Below are 19634 nucleotides of genomic sequence, written 5' to 3' on the forward strand. Positions count from 1 at the left end.
TAATGGCAGTCAGGCTACCTCTGGCGAGCACATGGAGGGCTGTGCGGCCCCCCCAAAGAAATGCCACCCCACACCATGACTGACCCACCGCCAAACCGGTCATGCTGGAGGATGTTGCAGGCAGCAGAACATTCTCCATGGAGTCTCCAGACTCTGTCACATCTGTCACGTGCTCAGTGTGAACCTGCTTTCATCTGTGAAGAGCACAGGGCGCCAGTGGCGCATTTGCCACTCTTGGTGTTCTCTGGCAAATGCCAAACGTCCTGCACGGTGTTGGGCTATAAGCACAACCCCCACCTGTGGACGTCGGGCCCTCATACCACCACCATGGAGTCTGTTTCTGACCGTTTGAGCAGACACATGCACATTTGTGGCCTGCTGGAGGTCATTTTGCAGGGCTCTGGCAGTGCTCCTCCTGCTCCTCCTTGCACAAAGGCGGAGGTAGCGGTCCCGCTGCTGGGTTGTTGCCCTCCTACGGCCTCCTCCACGTCTTCTGATGTACTGGCCTGTCTCCTGGTAGCGCCTCCCTGCTCTGGACACTACACTGACAGACACAGCAAACCTTCTTGCCACAGCTCGCATTGATGTGCCATCCTGGATGAGCTGCACTACCTGAGCCACTTGTGTGGGTTGTAGACTCCGTCTCATGCTACCACTAGAGTGAAAGCACCACCAGCATTCAAGTGACCAAAACATCAGCCAGGAAGCATAGGAACTGAGAAGTGGTCTGGTCACCACCTGCAGAACCACTCCTTTATTGGGGGTGTCTTGCTAAATGCCGATAAGTTCCACCTGTTGTCTATTACATTTGCACAACAGCATGTGAAATTTATTGTCAATCAGTGTTGCTTCCTAAGTGGACAGTTTGATTTCACAGAAGTGTGATGACTTGGAGTTACATTGAGTTGTTTAAGTGTTCCCTTTATTTTTTTGAGCAGTGTACATGCATCGCATAGATATTCAAACAGAACAGTTTAACTCAATAGGAATTGCCACAACATGGATGATGTAGCCCATTTAGACATTTAGAGAGCCATTATCAAGAAAGTAAATTTTCTGCTGATTCGTCATCACCACACTTATTGTGAGCGGTTTAGTTTAGCCAATGGTACGAACATCTCCCTCTGAGCGCCCGCTACCAACCTGATCTGAGAACAGCTGTGACAGATGAAGCTCATCCCATCTTGTGTAAAACAACTTAAAATAGAATAAAGATGGCTCTGTGTATCACAATCTGATTTCTACGGTTTGAAAGCTGTGCAATAGACAGGTACAGCGCCTACTGATGCAGGTTTACTAAGGTCAGCTGTATTAGTGTTCAGCAGGACAGAGCCTTGGGTTAGAGTTCTGGCACAGTAGGAAGTAAAGAGGAAGTGCTCACATCCTTTGGTGCAGCGTGAGAACAAGTTGAGGTGGTGTAATGGTTTCAGTACCACCCCAGCGTACACCCCCCGTGTGAGTGCTAAAGCTGCTTTCTGTCAAATCACCCACACCCACGACAGAAAGTTTGTTTTTTTAAGAATCCAGAAATGTCAGCCAAAACACTGTCTTGTTCTTCACATTTGACTTTTCAGTTACATTCAGTACTAACCACATAACGGGTTTTGCTGTGTAAGAATAAAGCTGCAGTGTGGCATGGATACAAGCCAAATAAAGGACAGGAGTGGTGTGTACTGGGATGTCTTAGGCAACTAGCATTACAGCAGCCCTGCCCTCCAGAGGCCAGTCAGTAGACTGCACTGCCAGCACAAAAAGCATTGAGCAGAGGAGCTGATAAAGGAGCCTTTGCGCTGAGCTCACTCTCAAGGCTCGGTCTCTTCCCCTTAAGAAGAGGGTCCTTTGCTCAGGGAGTAGAAACATGATGAAATCACCAAGATGATGCTGCAAGTTCTTCAGACCTAGACTTTCACAATATCTATGTTGCATTGGTGTGACTAGGGGTTATGTACAGTAGTACTGATTTCAGTCTAACCAAGTGATTAGTTCACAGAAGAATTGAACTCCCAATCTTCACAGAAAACATTGGCAGATGAACCTACATCCAAAGCCGAGCCAGAGGGAGACATGGATTATTGGGATAATTTTGTTTTGGTACATTGTGGTTCTAATCTAGATGTTTTTCCAATGCAGATATACACAGAGTTGACAAAACATTAGGAACAACTTCCTAATGTTTAGTTACACCCCATTTGCCCTCAGAACAGCCTCAATTCGTCGAGGCATGGACTCTACAAGGCATCGAAAGCGTTCCACAGGGATGCTGACTCCAATGCTTCCCACAGTTGTGTCAAATTAGATGGATGGCCTTTGGGTGGTGGACCATTCTTGATACAGACGGGAAACTGTTGCGCGTGAAACGCAGCGTTGCAGTTCTTGACACAAACCGGTGTGCCTGGCAGCTACTACCATACCCCGTTCAGAGGCACTTAAATCTTTTGTCTTGCCTATTCACCATCAATGGCACAGATACACAATCCATGCCTCAAGGTTTAAAAATACCTATAATCCGTTTCCTCCTGTCCATCTGCACGGATGGAAGTGGATTTAACAAGTGACAACAATAAGGATCATAGATTTCACCTGAATTCACCTAGTCAGTCTATGTCATGGAAATATCAGTGCTCCTAATTGTGTACACAGTGTATGTAAAAAAACAAAATGAATCTGACAGAAAACAGATCAAAATAACAGATGAATAGTTGAAAGATTGCACGAAAGAGACCGAATGAGCTGAGTAGAGGATTGGAAGAGAGAAAGAAGCCAGTTAGGCCTAGAGTGAGTGAGAAAGCCAAGTGATCAGTGAGATCGTCATCACTGGACCAGGGCAGTACAATGGCCAGTGGAGGTGGCTGCAGTGTGGAGAGGCCAGGTCAGTGCTGCTGCAAAGTTAAAACAATAGCCCAGTGCAGGAGGCCCAGATCCCAGTCAGCCCCGGGGAATGTGAGCGAGGAAACTCAGGGAACAATGCGCAAGGGTTCCTACGCCTCCCTGGATTCCGCCCCGACGCTACTCAGGCCTCAGGCCTGCTTTCACGCCTGAGAAAAACAGGAAAACTGCCGGGGCCGGGCCGTCTCAGATTGTACAGCGCCCAAACACTTGGCTACACTCGAAGATAGACAAAAGGTCATTCACTGAGTGGAGTCCTGAGGATGACCCTCCTGTTATGTGAGAACGGAGCTGTGCTCCCTCCACGTGACAGAAACCCAGCCAGCTAGTCCACTTGACCTGATCCCAAACAACAGCTGGAGTAGGTTGGGTAAGGACAGTTGCTGTACGCCCTCCCGTGGTCTGGACAAAAACTACAGGAGTTGATAAAAGGAGCTTTGCCCAGTCAGCAAACACAGTCTGACATGACACACCTTTGATGCCTGTCTCAGCAGTGAATCACCTCCTGCTACTGCAACACTTCTCCAATTCCTCTGGCCTTGCCCCTTCACCTGGCTCTCACATACCCCCTTCAGTTTTTCACAGGTCTGAAAGGATGGAGCTTCGCTTCATCCATCATTGCCTCCAAATATCCAGATCTTTCATAGATCTGAATACAGGGGGGGGTGTCATTGAAACCAGGCAGTTGCCATGTTGCCTCTCTTTGAGATAGTTGTTAGGTCTGCCCACAGGCAACATGGTTGTCATTGCTGGGGAACGTGAGAATGTCACTTAACCAGCCCCTGAGGCACAATCACACACGTTTCGGTCTTGGCCAACCACCACTTAGAACTAACAAGAGGGCTTCAAATTACCAGCTAGAGGCCAGAGTGTTGCACAGCACTATAAAACTGGTAGATTAAAGTGAACATAACCTAACAGCTCCCTTCCAGCTCTGCTACATTACTGCTTGCTCAAGAACCAATAAAAGAATGCAATCTAAAAGGTCAAACTTATTATATTGATATGTTGCAGGAACCAACGTGCTCCTCTATGTCCTGCAGAGACGTGCCCTTGCATACCTTGGCGTTTCCATGCTAGCAGACAAGCACGGCAGTGCACACTTAGCCCGAAAGGAACCCGTCAACAACTTTCACTGATCTATCAAGAAAGAGACTCATACGACACAAAGGAAATGATACAAAGAACAGAACTCTTTCTTCGTGTGTTCTGTCTAATGGTGGTAGAGTGTATCAGTGTCAGACTGAGGTGACATTTCTCATGTCACACAGCTGACAGACAACACCTAGTTCACAGCCTAGAGTCAAAACCACTGCCAGTGAGATTGTTTGGCAGCCAGGCACTTGTCAAAGTGCCCAAAAACATCTATGCCACTTCCTAATATAGTGTTTAAAGTCCAATGAATTAAAGGAATATTTAAACAAATAACTACAATTATTATTTCAGCCATAATAATCTTTCCCAGTTCCCACACTGCTTAGCTCTGAGCTCATGTAACAGCCATGTAAGAAAATCACAGTGCAAACAGCTCCTACTAAACCTGTGTAATGTTACGTACCTTAAGGCCATAGAGCAGTGACTGTATTGGGGCAGTCAGGAAGGAGAGGTCCCAACGATGTCAGTGCACAAGACTCTGAAACAAATCATTCAATTAGTTACCACACCAGTCAATCACCCACAGAGATGCATCCTGTAACAACCTCCTATACGGTGCATTCGGAAAGTATTCAGACCCCTAGACTTTTTCCACATTGAGGAAAACTTAAACAAACAATCTATACCCCATAACGACAAAGCGAAAACAGGTTTAGAAATTGTTGCAAATGTATTAATACAAAACAGAAATACCCTATTTAAATAAGTATTCAGACCCTTTGCTATGAGACTCGAAATTGAGCTCAGGTGCATCCTTTTTCCATTGATCAGACGTTCAATGGAAACTGTCAGAACACCTTTAACTTCATAGCACATCAGTATTTAAAAAGGTAGCAAAACAAACTCATTCACACACACTCACAGTGGAATGAGGCATCTTACTCCAAAACGCACAGAGAAAAATGCTTCGCACACACACACTGACAGACCTGTGAATAATAGATTAACTTCCTGTTACAGCTCAGACCGCAACACCGGAAAGGTGTGTTACCAGACCACAGACAGAACAAGTGGAGCAGAGAATAAGACCATAAAGGCCCTTTTTACCTCACTGGGTTGGGGAGTAACGGATTAGGGTAAATGCACCTATTATGCCCTCCAAAATCTAAGTTTAGATATTTCTAACATATACTGCCCCACTTTTTGTAAGAAAAGTTTATATAAAATTAAAGATGAACCTCTCATTTAAGGTTGACTTTACAAAAAGCAAAAAAAAAAAAAAACATCTCTCTCATGGTGTACAAGATACCGGTGTGACTCGCGCTGAGTGGACTGAACCATTGTGGAGGCCGTGGGGATGGCAATGTCCATCAGACCAGTGCTTCTGAGACAGGTGCTACTGAAATTGAATATGGTTATATTACATAAGAACAATGGTGCGACACTAATACAAAATATTATTTTATAACAAATGCGCTTTCTCCCTCATTGGATCAGTGTGCTGTTGAATTGGTGCCTTTTCCTAGACCATGATGCTATGTGCACAATAGCAAAGTTACCCGGCCTATCGGTTTTTAGAACAATGCCCCGGAAGCAGCAGCAGAGCTGGGATATGAGAAGGCAGCCCTTGCCTTGTCTAAGAAAAGTGAGGAGAGGAAACCCACACTTAAAAATCAGGTTTATAATCAATAGCCTAACTGTTAGATGTGCCTGGCTTTATAAAATCAGAAGTAATCTACAGAAGTAAGAGAGATCCTGCTTCTGTTGCCGGGTGTTTAATAGCCTACTGATTCTGTCAGCAACAAACCTCACGTAACATGTCAAGTAAACAGTTTCACAAATTCAACTGTTTTTAAAATATTTTCTTTGCTGTAATAAAAGGCTTTGTTCCTAATGGTCAGAAAAATAATATTTATAATGATGCTCCTTTTTCTTTCTCATGATATGTCATCATTAGTAGGCTTAGTACAGCACCCTTTATAACCACCATCAATCTGTAGGCCTAAGAGCACATCCTACATAGTTTTAATTGGGAATGCACAATACAAAAAATATATATACACATTTTAAAAAAGTGAACATATCGGAATCGGCTGATATTAACTAAAAATGCCAACATCGGTATCGGCCGATGTCTAGTTTAACGCCGATGTGCAGAACCTATGTCAAAGCTGACGTGCATACCTATATAACGTAGGTACATGATGTAATGACACCACATAAAATTTTGCACAAACAGCATTCCTAACCTAGCCCACAACGTCTGCAGTGTGGAAAGAGTAAGAACATTTCAGTGAGAAAAGTCAAAGGTGTAATCCATTAAAGTCAAGATAATGGAATTCATTGCCCTTGACAATCAACCGTTCTCTGTCGTGGGTGATGTTGGCTTTCGCCGACTGGTCGAGCACCGGTATAGACTACCAAGTGTGCCATTCTTCAGATGTTGCCCTACCGGAGTTACACAGTAATAGCGTCACTGCTATTAGCTTCACGACATAGATACTATGGAACGCCATTTGAGTCCTTGCGTGTCAAAAAAGATACAGTAACACTGTGAAAGCTGTACAAAAAAAAACGGTCTGCAAACAAGCAAACACAGGCCACGAACGATGTGTTTACAATACCCCGTTAGTAATAAAGCATCATTTGTTTGACCACAACTTCTTGGGTACCTAGCTAGCACCAATTACAACCAGTCTGAAAACAACGACCAGTGGAAACTGCAGTCATTTTCATTATTCTTAGCAATATTTTAGGAATCCTTGAGTAAGTATTAGCTAGGTTGTCACTTGTTCACCTATTGAAATTGAACTTCAGTTCATGAAAATAAATAGCTAACCAGCTACTTAACCCTGTTGCCCAAAGCTAATGTTACAAGCAGCCAGCTAGCTTCATCTGGCTAGTGAGGCTCGACCAGAACGGGTTGTGTTGTGAAGCTAGCCACAATAAGGATTAGGTACAATAGCGGAATTTGGAGTTTGCCTTCAAAATAAAAGTACCTCTTTGAATTTGATGCAAATTCAAACAAATTGTAGAATTAAGCCATACTTATATTTTGAAGCCTAACTGCAAAGTCCACTATTGTGGCTAATCCTTATTGTGGTGAGCTTCACATAGATGGGTCCAACCACCATTAATCAAATAAGAACTGTCTTCTACATTAGGGTAATTTTAGATGACACCTAGCTATATAATTAGCTAGCTAGCTATAGCTACTGAAACAGATGTCATTTTGCTATGCTTTTGGGGAAGAACATTGTTTGCATCCATGAGCTAGCTAGCTTTAAAAAATATTTTAAAAATTATGACCAGCACTGTTGCGCGAGACAACTTGACCAGCATCATAGCATACGTATCGATGAATCGTTGTGACATGAAATACGAGTGATAGTGTAATCAATGTTTAATAACTACGAGAAAAAACAAGTATGAACACATTAAATTGTGACGTGCAGTCATATTCAGGTCCTGATTGGTCAACAAGCTTATTTGACACGCAAAGACCAAAACGGCGTTCCATTGAAATCCTGGTTGAGAATGAAACGACAGAACAACAAAACAGCACAGCAAGTAAGTGAAAGAAATAGGTTTTGATTATGTTTTACTGGTAATGGGGACATACGTAAATGCCAACAAAAGAACTTTTTGGACAGTGTGGTGTGTAATCTTTATTTACCTTGGCAAATCAGTTAAGAACAAATTCTTATTTACAATGACGGCCTACCCCGGACGACGCTGGGCCAATTGTGCGCCACCCTATGGGACTCCCAATCACGGCTGGATGTGATACAGCCTGGATTCGAACCAGGGTGATGTGATGCCTCTTGCACTGAGATGCAGAGCCTTAGACCGCTGCATCCATGTGTGTGCAACTAACTATTTAACTGTACTAGAACACTTAAAAGGACGCTAAAATTTTTTTTTATAATTGGTTATCAGTATTGTTTTTTTGGCAAGGGGGAAAAATCTGATATCAGTACCAGCCAAAAATGTCATATTGGTCCTTCACTAGTCTTAATACAGTAACTTACTTAGGCCTATATTCAACTTCTATAAGCCACTGTATCAATCAAATAATTTGTTCATGTCATCACGCAGCATATGCGTCATTCATGATTTTAAATGCAAATCAAGCATTTTAGTTTTAAAATAAAGTAAAGGGAGTCTTGAATAAATAGCTTACGCAGTGCGAGCTGTGCCACCGGAGACTCTGGGTTCGAGCCCAGGCTCTGTCGCAGCCGGCCGCGACCGGGAGGTCCATGAGGCGACGCACAATTGGCCTAGCGTCGTCCGGGTTAGGCCGGTAGGGATATCCTTGTCTCATTGCGCATTAGTGACTCCTGTGGCGGGCCGGGAGCAGTGCACACTAACCAGGTCGCCAGGTGCACGGTGTTTCCTCCGACACATTGGTTGGATGCGCGCTGTGTTAAGACGCAGTGCGGCTTGGTTGGGTTGTGTTTCGGAGGACGCATGGCTTTCGACCTTCGTCTCTCCTGAGCCCGTACGGGATTTGTAGTGATGAGACTAGATGCTAACAATTGGACACCACGAAATTGGGGAGAAAAGGGGGTAACATTTTTTTTAAATTAAATGTAAAAAAGAATAAATAGCTTAAACAATAAATAAACTGTTCCATTTCGGAAATTGCATTCACAAACAAAAGTTGGGTAATGTAATTATGTGCATGAGCACAAAGCATAATTTTTGTCCCGTCCGAGTCTGCCATGCCAGTAATTTTTACATGACAGGAGTGTAACATTTCCATCCAGAAAAGAAAAAAAATTGACAGGTGTGCCCAAGAAAAATGTATCGACTCAAGCATAAACTAAACTCAGTAAAAAAAATAAACATCTCTTTTTCAGGACCCTGTCTTTCAAAGAATTCATAAAAATCCAAATAACTTCACAGATCATCATTGTAAAGGGTTTAAACACTGTTTACCATGCTTGTTTAATGAACCATAAACAATTAATGAACATGCACCTGTGGAATGGTCGTTAAGACACTAACAGCGTACAGACGGTAGGCAATTAATATCATAGTTAGGACACTAAAGATGCCTTTCTACGGACTGAAAAACACCAAAAGAAAGATGCCCAGGGTCCCTGCTCATCTGCGTGAACGTAACTTAGACATGCTACGAGGCGGCATGAAGACTGCAGATGTGGCCAGGGCAATAAATTGCTATGTCCATACTGTGAGACGCCTAAGACAGCACTACAGGGAGACAGGACGGACAGCTGATCATCCTTGCATTGGCAGACCACGTGCAACAACACCGGCAACTGCCCGAGTTACACCAGGAACGCACAATCCCTCCATCAGTGTTCAGACTGTCCACAAAAGACAGAGAGGTTGGACTGAGGGCTTGTAGGCCTGTTGTAAGGCAGGTCCTCACCAGACATCACAGGCAACAGCGGGCACAAACCCACCATTGCTGGACCAGACAGGACTGGTAAAAAAAAAAAAAAGTGTTCACTGACGAGTTGCGGTTTTGTCTCACCAGGGGTGATGGTCGGAGTCGTGTTGTTTATCGTCAAAGGAATGAGCGTTACACCGAGGCCTGTACTCTGGAGCGGGATCGATTTGGAGGTGGAAGGTCTGTCATGGTCTAGGGCAGTGCGTCACAGCATCACCGGACTGAGCTTGTTGTCATGGCAGGCAATCTCAACGCTGTGCGCTACAGGGAAGACATCCTCCTCCCTCATGTGGTACTCTTCCTGCAGGCTCATCCTGACATGACCCTCCAGCATGACAATGCCACCAGCCATACTGCTCGTTCTGTGCATGATTTCCTGCATGACAGGAATGTCAGTGTTCTGTCATAGGCAGCGAAGAGTCTGGATCTCAATCCCATTGAGCACGTCTGAGACCTGTTGGATCGGGGGTGAGGGGCTAGGGCCATTCCCCCCAGAAATGTCCGGTAACTTGCAGGTGCCTTGGTGGAAGAGTGGGGTAACATCTCACAGCAAGAACTGGCTAAATCTGGTGCAGTCTATGAGGAGCACTGCAGTCCTTAATGCAGCTGGTGGCCACACCAGATACTGACGTTTACTTTTGATTTTGACCCCCTCTTAGTTCAGGGACACATTATTCCATTTCTGTTAGTCACATGTCTGTGGAACTTGTTCAGTTTATGTCTCAGTTGTTGAATCTTGTGTTCATACAAATATTTACACATGTTAAGTTTGCTGAAAATAAACACAGCTGACGTTTCTTTTTCTGCTGAGTTTATATAGGAATGGACTGCATGTAGCCTATCAACTTTCACAGTGAATGCTTTGGTTTATATGTTTTGTGCCTATGAATTGAATATTGCCAAATGCATCAGTAAAAAGTAGCCCATTTAAATGCAACCTTTGCGTTAATAGATCGCAAAGCAGCAGCATACAACTGACCTAAACGATTGGAAATGATCAGTTAACTTTCTCATCCATTGCCTTAAAATGCATATCAAGTTGGGGTAGTGTGAAGATTGATAAAGAAAATAATCTATTTCATCCATTTTAGAATAAGGCTGTAACGTAACATAACAACATGTGGACAAAGTCAAGGGGTCTGAATACTTTACGAATGCACTGCATGTCTATCTACTATGACCCATAGTAGAAATATTTGCCTTCTCCATTGGTCAGCTTGTCGTTCTGCGCGAGAAAGAACTAGCCTATTCCAGACTCTAGCACAGCTGTGGGACGATAAATCCCAATTTCATACAACCAGTAGGCCTAGACTGCATAAAAATAAAAAAAGTAAAAAGCAAATTAGGCTCATGCAACACTTAAACTATTTATTCGCATAATAAGCGCAGCAACACGCACAAGCCAGCAGGATACCCGTGAATGTTTGTTCCATAACATGCTGACCAAACCGGACACGTCGCGTGCATCGCAAATTAAATTTAGAAATCCATGTTATTCAATTATTGCACCCACACTGCTCGCATGCGCCAACGAGCGTATGCGACACCAAGGGCTAAAATAGAACTAATTCCTATTTCTGACGCAAATCGCGCTGAAAGTCCTGCCTCTCCCATCTCCTCATTGGTTTATAGAATCAGGTACCCACGTGACTGAAAGACGAACTGTTTTGCCGGTAGTTGTGGTAATACAATGAAAGTTTAGATGGATCACCATATAAATTGAACGATGAAAAAGCCTGGAAGAAGGAGAGATGACTAGAAACGATTCGGTTGGCCGTTGTCTGTTGGAGTAGAGGTTCTTGTGCATTTCAGGTAAAATAACAACTCAATGTTTATATCCCAGGACAAATTAGCTAGCAACAGCAAGCTAGCTAAATAGGATAAATTAACATTAGCTAGCAAGTGCAAGCTAACTAGCCATACATGATTTTCGACCTGTCCCCAAATTAATTTAATTTGGTTCAGAGTTTGTTTTGATATTTTAACCTGCGTGTCGTGATCGCGTTTGGTGTGGGGGGGCAAAATAAATGTATGCACGATGGCGCGTGACGCGCGCAGCCGGTTTGGGTTCGGAGTAATGAAACTAGAGTAAAACGCCATTGAGCGGTTTCATGTGACAGATGAAAATATCCCATTAGAAATGTAGAAAGAGAGGAGATTTAAAATATGCAACAACTAGCATGGGTTGCTAATATGACTAGGATTGTGCCTTTGGCTACTGGAAAATGAAAGAGTTGATTTGAAAATAAATAGAGCATATGAGAGACAAAGGCTACTGGTTTCAATGGCACATGGAAGTCTTTATAAAATAATTGCCTGCCCGCTTGGTTTGATTTTTGCTAGGCTACTTTGAAGCAAGGTAAGACATGCCCCAGTATGTAGTAAAGCTTCAAACAAGTACGTAAATGTTTTCAAATCCATGCTGCCTCCAGCTCATTGCAAAGTGGTGTGTGACGCGCTGAAGCCTGCCTAGTTTCCTATGGCGAACTGGAAGCGCGCTTCAATTACCAGTTGAGAAATAAAAGTATCTTTCTTTTAAATGTATTGTTGCGCAATGATTGTGCTTATCAAATCACGTTTCAGTCCAGCTTCATTAAAACAGCTATTTGAGCTATATTAGCAGCTCACGACGTACATCGACTGGTAGGCTATTTCAATCAATGAAGGGATTCTTTTTTTCCTTTTCCCGGACAATTGATCAGCGCCAATTTAATCAGTTATGCATTTGTTTGGGGCCCAAAAGGCAGCTAGACCCATGACAAGCAGCAGAAGTAGAGTTGCACTCATGCATTTTGCAGCTTGGAAATAATAACATTGACATTTACGTAACTAGGCCTACCTACACACTATGACCGGTTGTGACAGACGTGCTGAAATAGACTTTGTCGTGGGGTGGGAGTAAGAAGCCTGGACAACAAAGGGCACCACAGTATGCAGCACCAACCTGATGAATGGTTAAGTGAAACTGAAATCCCCCAGTGTTTTCTAGGTCAGACAGGATGCTGATCTCATCTACAAGTGAGAATACTGTATTATCTTGATCTCACCACTGGTGCAGTCATGACTGGGGTGAGGTCTCACTATTATTACACCCCAATCATCCAGGTACGAAACACAGGCATGTGTTGTGCTTTACACATGGAGCCACGCCCATTTCTGTAATGGTAATGCAAAAGGGACAAAAAAGAACTAAGTACATCTGGTTCACCAGCACTAAAATGACAGGCTTTGCCCTGGCATAATCACTACCTTCCTATGAATCGGAAACATCACTAGCTTCTGACAGAGAAGGCGTTCATTCTACCACCCAAACAGGACCCCTTATTTGCCTGTTTTAAAAGCTCTTCCTCATAACTAGTGTGCTTTCTAAAAATAGGTATGTTAAGCCTAGTACACATCCCTGAAAGTTCCAATCCAAGCACACTATGAGGTGTGAGAGGTAGAGAGTTGGCTTTCCTTGGGCCAAGGAAAGGGTGGTTTCTTTGGTGAAGTCAGTCCCAAACATTAATTATCCTGCTCCAAACCAGTTCTCCCGACCCAAAAATAATCTGCCTCGGCAAGGTCCAATTATAGGCTATTTCTAGCTGAACTTACCCCACATTTCTGTGTATTACAGAACAGCCTTAGAATCCAAAGAAAGGATCTCTCTGATTTTTGGATCACTATGGGGGGGGGGGGGGGGCTTGTCGGATGAAGAACAGCTATTTAAACAGTAACTTGCATGACCTTTCAGTTTAACATGCTCTTCATTATTGCCGGTGGATACCCACTGCAGCAGTTCAGATTAATTATTTAGCTCCAAGCAAACACAGTCATGCCTCCAACCTTTTCAGTTAGGTTTAGTAGATCATTTGGCAGGAGATCCAGCATCAGTCACCAGGCAAGCAAATACAGGCTGTAATTCAGCTGGTAATAAGAATACAGACGGATGTAGTTCTTTAAGTTCTCTTGATAAGGCAGTAGGTGAACTGTTGAGACGTCATAGGTCAGTCAGATACAGGTGTTACAGAGAGTCAAGAAGCAAGGCAAGATATGTGCAGCCATGAGCTTCCTGTATGTAAATAATGGAAAGCATCATATTTGTTTACCAGATGGCAGAGGTGCAAAAAGTGTCAGTCAGTTGGTCAATACAGGGCCAAAGCAGTAAGAGAGGGGAAGGACAACAGTGTCAGTCTGATGGGACAGGAGAAACAGTGCGACACCGGGCTCAATAAGAAGAGAAATGCTCTTTACTGCACAGTTATTATTTGGCTCCTGTAAATCTAACCACCACACTCCTGTGATAAGTGATCCATGGCCCTCTGGCTCATCCTGAGAGGAGACAAGCCCATGGCCTGACAGGAGAACCATTCAACCAGAGGCCAGCTCTTTATATCTAGCACCTATAGAATATACATATCAAGGTAGAGTGAAAAAACACCCAGCAATGATATTGATAGAGAATGCAATCTTTGGGGGAGAGAATGATATTCCTTGTTGTTGTAGAACCATTCAACCAGAGGCCAGCTCTTAGTGGTCTTCAAAAACATCATGCCACCTTGAAATTTGAGAGACCTTGCTCAATTGTACCAAGGTATTAACATTGTTCATTCCATGTACCTGATGCGTGGGCAAATCCTTAGCAACAATCAAGTCGTATTCATCGGAATTATACAGACATGACATAATGCTGGTATGAAAAGAGAACACAGTACTTCTGTTTTCAGACCATGAATACCTGCACAACCTCAGACATTTCAGAGGAAAGTGTTTCTTCAAACGTGTCATGATGGTCACATGTTTGGTGTATGATAGAAACTATTTTGATAACAGCACAAATAAATGAGGACAAGCTGCAAAGTTAACTCTTTGTAAAGGGGAGCCAGGGATGCTTTGTCAGGGCCATTCTTAGTGAGCCTGGCCTTTCATCCCTACACTCAATGCCATTAATGTCTTACCAGATTAAACCAAAATCACACATTCCCTGGAATTATGCTCTGAATAATTGCAGATAGATGCCCCTCTGCAATCTAGAGGGATTCCCTGCTGTTTCTATGCACATAGACCTAGTGTGTGTGTCTGTGTACAGTGCAATCACACCTGTACTGCCATCAGATGCTTATCCTTGCAGGGTGGAGCCGGGAGGATAAGTCAACCACACAGCGAGAGACACGTATGGGATGGGACAGACAGGGACCTCACTGTACCTTACACTCACCTTAAAGTCACCACAACAAACCAGACTGCCACTAGTCCTAACAGCCTCCTGTCCTGACGATGACAATCTAGTGATGTTTTTTTAATCAAAATAATAAATTATGGTGCATCGGCATTATACGTTATGTAAGATGTGGCCTGTTATTCAACAATGAAAGAGCACCAGTCCTTGAATTAAGTGGTTACTGATTATTCAGAGCATGTACAACACCCATGTGGGAGTGACACAGAAACTTTTCTCCAGATGAGAAGTGCATTGTAAAGGCCTCGGGGTCCACAGGCCACGTCTGAAATAGTTCAGCCCTCTCCACCTCCAGGCTCATTGCAAAGTGACCAGATTCCTCTGTGTGTCTGTGTTCTCATTTCAATGCTTGCCTCCAGAAAACAAGAACAAACTCCCCATTGTCTGTCTGTTGCACTCAACAGAGCAGATAAAGTTCTAAGAATGTTAGACATGAAACACACAACTATTTCCCAGTACAAACACACCAGAAGACAGACAGGCGACCCTATTATGATTGATCTTTACTGTGCAGTGTGTACACTGCCAAACGTTTTCACAGACACTGATGTTTGGTTCCCATGCCAGCCTGGATGTGGTCCAATTTAAGAGGGGGACAAAAACAGCTGCTAAACAGGACAAATGCAACTTGGCTGTTGCTGTAATTACACACTTGGAAGAAAGAGTGCCCAGTAGCAATTACAGAATGTTAGCTATTACAGTTCTGATTTGAGGTTAACTTTATATCTAGCACCTACAGAATATACATCAAGGTAGAGTGAAAAAACAACCAGCAATGATATTGATAGAGAATGCAATCTTTGGGGGAGAGAATGATATTCCTTGTTGTTGGGCTACAGGCCTAGGCATACACAACTAGCATTGAATACAATTTTGGGGTATATTGGCATGACAAAGTAAAGGCGTTTCCGAAGTAAGATTGAGTTGTGTAATAACAAGTGTATATGGATATTTGCTGATTATCCTGAAACATTAGTGGTATCCTAGCTAGTAACTTACTACTTATCATTGCCAGTCAAATTGCCAATACATTGTGTCAGGAACAATTTACGGGACGTAAATCAAGGGATGGACAGAGGCAAAACAAAAGAAACAGGGGGTTATAGTTCGCTATAACTAACGTTACATAATGAACTAACAGCGAACTTGCTACTGTACCAGCATTATCATTGTGCTGTGTCTTCTATATTGCATCGTAGCTAACGGTTAGCCTGGTTGGTTAATGTTAGCTAGCGTGGAATGTGTTTCTGACACCATAACTAGCTTGCTGACAACTGTAGCATACTCATTCAAGTATTTCTGGTGCTTGCCAAAATCCTGACAACATGGCTAACTAAGGTTATGCAAAGATTTGTATAACTAACCCTCATAGCTCATTGTTCTATCTGTGCCTATGTTGCTAACTTACATAGAAAATAAATAGCTTATAGCTAATGTTAGCTAGTTAACCGGGCTAACGTGAGCTAACTAGCAATGTGGGTGCGCTTTAGCCAGCTAACTAACTGCAACCTATGGCAGACAAACGGTTAGTTAACGGCTGCTAGTTGTTATCGAAGCAATTCGTTAACTAATCCATTTGTACGAAACGTTAGCTACTCATAAATTAGCTTGCTAACTTGAACTGCATAGCTAGCTATCTGTGGTGGGACCGAGTATTTCAAATCTCGGCCGAGCTTACCTCTTTCAAAGTGCGCTTAGCTTGTTTCCTAGCAATCCAACTCCTTTGGCATGCTAAACTAGTTTAGCTTTTTTCAACAGTGAAGCTTCACAGGCCTCGCAGAAATTATATTTCAACATTTGTCTGTGTCCCCACCTCCCATTTCCTTTCATTCTTTTTTTAGAACGTTCATTTTTTTCAAAGACCTAAAACTCGTCCAATGACAACTACCCTCCTCTTTGAGAAGGGTGTAATTGCAGATCACAGTTAAGGGCGTTTCTTGACGTCAAGTTACTCCCATTGTTGCTCGCCATTGATCCGTGGTCGTTCATTTCGCTTCGGGCACAACAATTGTTGACAAATGTAACATTATAACTAAGACTAACCCTTTTCCTAACCTTAATCTTTATCCTCATAACCTGCCACGTGAATTGTCCTCGTTATCCCAACCTACAACTTTAACAAATCATCTATGATATCAAGGAACGCCCACATCAAGAAACACCCCGAATTGTGGTCTGCAATTACACTACATTGTCCTCTTTGACATATTCGGGCATTGGTTAACGATTTTGCAGTTTGTCATCCATTTTAAGATTAGTATAAACCTATTGTATCAATGATTTTATTTTTTCAGCCTCTGGCAAACTTACGTCTCTGCATTGACTGGATGGTGTCCCTGAGAATGAGTGGTAAAGGGGCTTTCAAACTGACGCTTCCGCCGTGTAAAATTTCAAGTGCTAGTCGGAACTCGGAAACTCAGAAATGTTCTACTTGCTAACTGGTTGTAGCTGAGCTGTGCACATGCTGCAGTCAATCAGTTAGCAAGTTGGACATTTCTGAGTTTCCTAGCTCCGACTAGCACGTGAACGCGGCATTAGCCACAAGGCTGCTCTCTATCCCCCTGCTCCTTTGATGCTTTTGGACTGGGTGTGCTTCTGTACACGTGACGCCCTCTGGTGGTGGTGTACAAAAGCAGGTTCCCTGTTTTTTTCCAAGTTCCAAGTGGTCTTGAACGCACTGAAGTCGTACACGAGTTCCCAGTTGTTCTGAACGCGGCATACGTTGCGTAAACTCTGGATATCATAGGGCGCATGAGTATTTAGGCATGTGGCTAACTGGCTATGGTTTGATAAACCCAGGGTCGTTACAATATCATCATCTGCATCAAGATAGAACAAGGCTTGAGGAAAAATGGCGTCCCTTGAGAGGGCAAAAATTAGATGTACAGTACCAGTCAAAAGTTTGGACACACCTAATTCAAGGGTTTTTCTTTATTTGTAGTATTTTCTACATTGTAGAATAATAGTGAAAACATCAAGTCTAAGAAACAACACACATGAAATCATGTATTAACCAAAAAAAGAGTTAAACAAATCAGAATATATTTTAGATTCTTCAGTAGCCACCCTTTGCCTTGATGACAGATTTGCAAACTCTTGGCATTCTGTCAACCAAATCAAACTTTATTTGCAACATGTGCCAAATACAACATGTGTAGATCTTACCGTTAAATACTTACTTACAAGCCCTTAATTACATGTTGACCCCACCACTCGCGTCCGTGCGCAAGCTTGCAAAATAAATGTACACATGCATGTTATTCAATCATTGCGCGCCAATGAGCGTCTGTGTTGCCAGGCACTAAAATGGAAGTTGCTTCTATTTTTGGCGCAGAACATGCTGAAAGTCCTGCTCCTCCCATCTCCTACTGGTTTATAGAAGCAGATACCCACATGCCATCTCCTCATTGGTTATACCCACGTTGGTGATTGAAAGAGGAACTGAGATCGGTCGTCATCATGGTAATACTATGAAAGTTTAGATGCCAATCGCCATATAAATTCCAAAGAAGAAAAAGAAGCCTTATAGGCTGACCACAGTTCTCGCGTCGCGTGCGTTGCAAAATACATTTTGAAATCCATGTTATTCAATTATTGCACCCACACTGATCGTGAGCTTCTGTGTTGCCAAGGGCTAAAATAGAAGTCCTTTCTATTTCTGACACAGATCACGCTGCAAGTCCTGCCTCTCCCATCTCCTCATTGGTTTATAGAAGCAGGTACGTACGTGCCATCTCCTCATTGGTTATACCCACGTGGGTGATTGAAAGAAGAACTGTGTTGCCGGTCAGTGTAGTAATACTATGAATGTTTAGATGCCAATCACCATATAAGTTCAAAGATGAAAAAGCCTGGAAGGAGGAGAGATGACTAGAAACGATTCGATTGACTGTTTTATGTGTGGAATAATTGTCGGAGTAGAGGACCTTGTGCATTTCAGGTAAAATAACAACTCAATGTTTTTATAACCCAGGATAAATTAGCTAGCAACAGCACGCTAGCTAGCTAAATTGCCATAAATGTTTAATGCTTTTTGACCTGTCCCTAAATGAATATTTCAACATGCGTGTCCTGATTGCTTCTGGTTTGGGTGAACAAAATCAACCTGCATGTGGATGCACGCGCGCGGTAAGCATGTAAGTCATGCTACAGCATAAGGATGCCAAAGGCCAGGGTTATGTTCCAAATAGCACCCTATTCCCTATGTAATGCACAACTTTTGAGTCGTATGGGCCCTGGTCAGAAATAGTGCACTATAAAGGGAACATGGTGCCATTTGGTAGAAATACCAGATCTTCCCCTCTCTATTCCTCTCTTGAGCTCTCTTTTACTCAAGCATATAGCTACTGAAGTGTTTTTGGCATGCATTGTTAAAATAAAGAGCTATAAGGATGTATAGATTCTGTATGCACTTATGACAACATTTTTTTTATTCTCAGTCTTTCCAATAACTGCTGTGGCAGTGTCTGTAGCTCAAGTACTAGTTATGAAAGGTGAGTTTAATGTTCAGTCCAGTAAAATTGTGATTCAAATATCAGCCTAATGCCTTTCATTGTATTTTACTTCCCTTTCTATATCTCCCTTCCAAGAGTCCTTGCACCCTCATTACGATTTGGTAACCTGCCTAAAGTAGCTAGTAAGTAAAGGCAGATGTTTATTTTGACAGGGAGCCAATGCTAAGTCCAAGGTCTCTTTTCCAGACGAGCCCTGTTTAACACAACAATACACATCCAAATACAATAGACACATTAAACTACACATCCATTTATACATAAAAATGCACATTATTATACATCAATGCATTAAAAGGACAACACAATCATTAAAAAAACAGACACCAATTCCTCAAATGTTAAAATGCATTGGCGATCATTCCACACAAAAGGTGCAAAAAAATTGCAACCACATCTACCCAACTCAGTGGAGAGTTAGCCATCCCTGAGACCGGGTCTGGTATCTCATACGTCTATAAGTTAACAATGAAGTAAGGTACGGTAGAAGTTTATGCAGGAGAGC

General features: G+C 42.9%; 1 protein-coding gene across 2 annotated transcripts in view; it reads right to left on the reverse strand.

The window, feature by feature from the left end:
* Positions 1-16452, reverse strand: part of LOC109898017 (protein furry homolog-like) — a 91594-nt gene extending 75142 nt beyond the window's left edge. The window contains exons 1-2 of one of the 2 annotated variants that reach the window (XM_031833499.1): positions 16297-16452; positions 4445-4519 (exon numbers count right to left, since the gene is read on the reverse strand). The gene's annotated coding sequence lies outside the window, so the exon portion shown is untranslated. The remainder of the gene's footprint in view (positions 1-4444; positions 4520-16296) is intronic. The other variant, XM_031833500.1, reaches the window with a different exon arrangement.
* Between the last annotated feature and the right edge of the window lie 3182 nt (positions 16453-19634).

This window comes from Oncorhynchus kisutch, linkage group LG10 (genome assembly GCF_002021735.2).
Source record: "Oncorhynchus kisutch isolate 150728-3 linkage group LG10, Okis_V2, whole genome shotgun sequence".
Lineage (NCBI taxonomy): Eukaryota > Metazoa > Chordata > Actinopteri > Salmoniformes > Salmonidae > Oncorhynchus > Oncorhynchus kisutch.